This window comes from Chiloscyllium plagiosum, unplaced genomic scaffold (genome assembly GCF_037043375.1).
Source record: "Chiloscyllium plagiosum isolate Xiang-an unplaced genomic scaffold, Cpla_swu_hap1 HiC_scaffold_33, whole genome shotgun sequence".
Taxonomy (NCBI): Eukaryota; Metazoa; Chordata; class Chondrichthyes; order Orectolobiformes; family Hemiscylliidae; genus Chiloscyllium; species Chiloscyllium plagiosum.
The window spans coordinates 25023058-25028096 of record NW_028270171.1 but is presented as its reverse complement, the minus strand read 5'-3'; the positions used below and the strand labels follow the sequence as shown (position 1 = coordinate 25028096).

Sequence of the window (5039 nt, the reverse complement as noted above, 5' to 3'; positions counted from 1 at the left end):
TTTTTTCCAAAGTGCAAGTCCTAGCATTTGCTCACATTGAATTTCATCAGCCATTTCCTGGACCACTCTCCTAAACTGTCTACATCTTTCTGCAGCCTCCCCACCTCCTCAGAACGACCTGCTTGTCTGCCTAACTGTGCATCATCGGTGAACTTCGCCAGAATGCCCCCAGTCCCTTCATCCAGATCATTAATATATAAAGTGAACAGCTGCGGCCCCAACACTGAACCCTATGGGCACCACTTGTCACCAGCTACCATTCCAAGAAAGAACCTTTTATCCCAACTCTCTGCCTTCTGTCAGACAGCCAATCCCCAATCCATGCCAGTAGCTCACCTCGAACACCATGGACCCTCACCTTACTCAGCAGTCTCCCGTGAGGCACCTTATCAAAGGCCTTTTGGAAATCTAGGTAGATAACATCCACTGGGTTTTCCTGGTCTAACCTACTTGTTACCTCTTCAAAGAATTCTAACAGGTTTGTCAGGCATGACCTCCCCTTACTAAATCCATGCTGACTTGTTCTAATCCAACCCTGCACTTCCAAGAATTTAGAAATCTCATTCTTAATGATGGATTCTAGAATTTAACCTACAACCGAGGTTAGGCTAACTGGCCTATAATTTTCCATCTTTTATCTTGATCTTTTCTTGAACAAGGGGTTTACAACAGTGATTTTCCAATCATCTGGGAATTTCCCTGACTCCAGTGATTTCTGAAAGATTGAAAATAGCCTCTACTATTTCCTTAGCCACCTCCCTCAGAACTCTAGGCTGTAGACCATCGGGGCCGGGAGATTTATCAATTTTTAGACCTTTTAGCTTTTCTATTACTTCCTTTTTTGTAATGGCTACCATATTCAAATCTGCCTCCTGACTCTCCTTAATTGTTAGGATAATGCTCATGTCTTCCACTGTGAAGACTGACACAAAGTATTTACCAAGTTCTTCAGCCATTTCCTTATCTCCCTTCACGAGCCTTCCTGCATCAATTTGGAACGGCTCAATTTCTACTTTTGCCTCTCATTTGTTTCTTACGTATTGAAAGAAACTTTAACAATCATTTCTAATATTACTGGCTAGCTTACCTTCACATTTGATCCTCTCCTCCCTTATTTCTATGTCTTTGTTAACCTCTGTTTGTTTTTGTCGTCTTCCCAATCTTCTGATTTCCCAGTGCTCTTGGCCACTTTGTAGGCTCTCTCTTTCCCTACGATACATTTCCTGACTTCCTTTGTCAGCCCTGGCTGTTTAATTCCCGCCCCCTGACGGATAATGTTTCTGCCAAGAGAAGACTGAGGGAGTTTGGGATCCAGTACTCTCTGAGGTATCCGGCGGTGCTCCGATAACCTTACATGGATCCGTACATCTGTTTGATACATCGGAGAAGGCAAGAGACTTTGTGGACAAATTAACCGAATCGGAACAATTTAGTATCTACAAATAGTGTTGTTTGGTTATGTCTTTGTTGTTTTTTAAAAAAACAGAGGAAGTCCAGTTGGAGCTTTCTTTTCCTTGTTTTCCCAGTTGGTAATAATCCGGTTTAAACTATGTTTGGTGGAGAGTGAGGTGTGTACTTTCAATTTCTAAGTGAAGTGATCCCAGAGGATGGGTGGGGTATTTACCCCATCGATCTTAAATGGGTTTTTCCTTTATTCATATTGCTATTCCAAGGTATATTTACTTTCTATTCTGCTTGTGTTTGTGGTACAGCTCTAGCTAGAAGGAGGGAAAATGGTTGGGATGGCTAGATGCCCACTTACGGGCAGTTTGGGATAGGTAGTTACCCCCTTTGGGCAGGAGGTGAGTTCCCCTATTCAGCGCCATTGGCGCTTTATATGGTGGTTTGTATTGCTTTTAATCTTTGATAGTTTTGTAGGTTTGTTAAATGTAGTGGTTTCAGTTTATGTAGGTTTTATATTTGATGGATCATATGACACTAAGGCTCAGTGATTTGTGGTTCGAGTTCCTCCTCTCTGGAATTTAAATGTTACTGCAGAAGGTTATGGCTAATGACTTGATTAAATGGTGAACCTGGAATATCAAGGGAAGTCACTCACCAATTAAGAGGAAGAAGGTACTTTTGAGTCTTAGAAAGGAAAAAGTGGATATTCCTTTGTTACAGGAGACGCACTTGGATGACAAGGAGCATTTGAAACGACAGCAGAATGGCCTTGATGGGGTTTACTTCATATCATTTAATACCAGAAGTAGGGGAGTGGCTGTATTGGTGAGGAGGAATCTCCCAGTTAAGTTACGAGAGTGTGTTAAAGACACACACACAGGAGGTTTGTAACCCTTTCTGATAGATGCGTTTTCTAAATTGATCAGTCTGGAGTCCTGGCATGTCATTAAAGGGGGAGATTTTAACTGTCTCATGGATCCCACAGTACAGACTTTGCCCAAAGGCCCCCCGATACCCTCTGTACAAACTAAACAATTAGTGGATCTGTGTGTGGAGTGAGGGTTGGTGGACATCTGGAGGTGTCCCCACCCTACAGGCAGGGATTTTACGTTTTTTTCCAATCCACACAGATGTCACACCAGGATTGATATTTTTCCAATCCCCATGGCAACCCTGGACTTGGTGGCATCTTGTACGATCGGTAATATTACCATCTCTGACCACACTCCAGTGTACCTGTTGGTTAAGATTAAGGACGTTACCGTGGGTCCAAGGCACTGGCGAATGGATCCCTTTATCCTCAAGGATAATACATTTGTGGAGCATTTCTCTCGGGAATTTTGGGCGTTCCTAGACATTAACTCACACTCGGCTAGTAGCCCATCCTTCCTTTCGGAAATTGCCAAAGCATTTGCCAGTGGGTCAGTTATTTCCTACCCTGCCAGTAGGAGGCGGCAGAAGGGTGAACAGCAATGTCTCCTCGAAGCACAGTTGAAGGCAGCTGAGAAGGCTTACGTTGACAGGCCCTCGTTGGTCAAGTTACAGAGGATTACGGCGCCGTGGTCTGCATTGAATTCCGTGCTCACGCAGACAGCAAAGAACGAGCTTACTTTTGCAAAGCAAAGGTAATATGATCATGGTGACAGGCCTGGTAAATACTTAGCATATCTCGCTAGGAAAAGGAGCGCCCCTCAAGCCATTACGGTGATTAGGGAAGGGTCTGGGAACCGAACATGTGACTCCAAAAAGATTAATGTGTAATTCCAGAGATTTGACTCTAAGTTATACCAATCTGAGGTTTGTGAGGAGGGGCGGGCCAAAATGGAGGCTTTATTCAAGGATCTGGAGCTCCCGGGTGTGACCCCTGAATAAGAGTCTTTTCTCAATGTCCCCTTATCAGAGCAAGAGGTGCAGGAGGCTGTGAAGCAGCTTCAGAGTGGAAAGGCACCCGGTCCTGATGGACTTCCCAGCAAATTCTAGAAGGAATTTATAAACATATTGTCAGGCCCGATGTTCAACATGTTTAATGACTCATACAGCCATGATTGTCTCCCGCCATCTCTGACAGAGGCCAATAGTTCACTTATTCTTAAAAAAGGGAAGGTCCCGGGGGACTGTGCTTTGTACAGGCCCATTTCACTCTTAAATGTGGACTTTAAAATCCTCTCCAAGACCCTTGTGTTAAGGCTGGAGACTGTGTTACCTTCTATTGTTAAAGAGGACCAGACAGGCTTCATAAAGGGCCGCAGATCCTCCAATAATGTTAGGAGGCTGCTTAATGTAATTCAAGCGTGTCAACAACAGGCAATATAGGGATTGGGGATTTCTCTAGATACAGAGAAGGCGCTTGACCGAGTTAAGTGGCCGTACATAAGAGTTTATTGTATGCGGACGATGTTCTAATTCTCTTGTCAAATGCAGCAGTTTCAGTACCTCGCCTGTTAGCATGCATCTGTGTGTTTTGCACCTTTTTGGGGGACAAGATTAATCTTGCAAAATCAGAGGCTATGCCTATGGGTGGTCTTATGAAGGTGTTAAGTCTTGAGGGTGAATATCGATTCCCATTTAAATGGTCACAGGGGGGTTTTGTGTATTTGAGCATGTTCATTACTCCAGTTCTGAATCGGATGTTCAAAGCCAATTTTGTTCAATTATTTGACAAAATCAAACAAGACCTTCAAAGATGGAGGCGCTTCTGGTCTCGTGGTTGGGTTGGATAGCGCTTATTAAGATGAATATTCTCCCCCGTGTACTATACCCTATATGGATGCTCCCCCTGATTTTCAATAAGCAAACATTCAGGAGACGAAATGGCTGGTTCAGCCCCTTTATTTGACATTGTCAGTGGCCCTTCATTAAATTAGCTAAACTGCAATTGTCTCACAGACTGGGGGAAATGGATCTCCCAGACATTAAAAGCTACCAACTAAGCTCACTTTTATCCTACATGAGTGATTGGGCTTGTGGGGACCCTCTTTCAATATGGTTAGATATTGAAACCTCCCAGGCTAAGGTGACCCCTTACTCGCTTGCTGTGTTTGGACACAATGAGGACAGTTAGGGAATATTGCCTTCACCCAATAGTTATCAATACTGTTAAAACATGGAGGGCAATTCGGCAGGGGGAAGGCAATATTGGCAAGGCATCTTCTCTTATACCGGGTATGCCGGGTTTTCAACCGGGGATGATAGATTCAGGATCCAAACATTGGGCAGCTAGGGGTGTGTCTTGCGCGGGTGATTTGTTTGAGGGAGACACAATGATGTCCTTCGATCAGTTAGCACAGAAACACAAGCTACCTAACAGGGACCTCTTCCGTTTATTTCAAGTTAGAGATTTTATTCAAAATAAGACGACACTTTTGACTGATCCCTCCAAATCCGACATAGAGAGAGGGGTGATTTAGCCCCATATCCTGCAGACCCCACAAAGTTCTGTATTTTTCTGACACAACATCCCACCAAACCCAACACAGACCTGGAGACGTTTCCAGGGGAGATGAGAAATCGACTTGACATCAGACAAAAAGATCAGCCGTGAAGACAAGGCTTAAAAGTTAGCCATCCCAGATGGGACTTGAACCCATAATCTCAGGCTTAGAAGGCCAACGCCTTACCCATTAGACCACTGGGAC

The 5039-nt window shown here is 44.1% G+C and overlaps 1 non-coding gene across 1 annotated transcript; it reads right to left on the bottom strand.

Annotated features, from left to right (window-relative positions):
• Window positions 1-4966: 4966 nt before the first annotated feature.
• Window positions 4967-5039, bottom strand: trnar-ucu (transfer RNA arginine (anticodon UCU)). Its single transcript has one exon. It is a non-coding gene; the product is annotated as a tRNA-Arg (tRNA).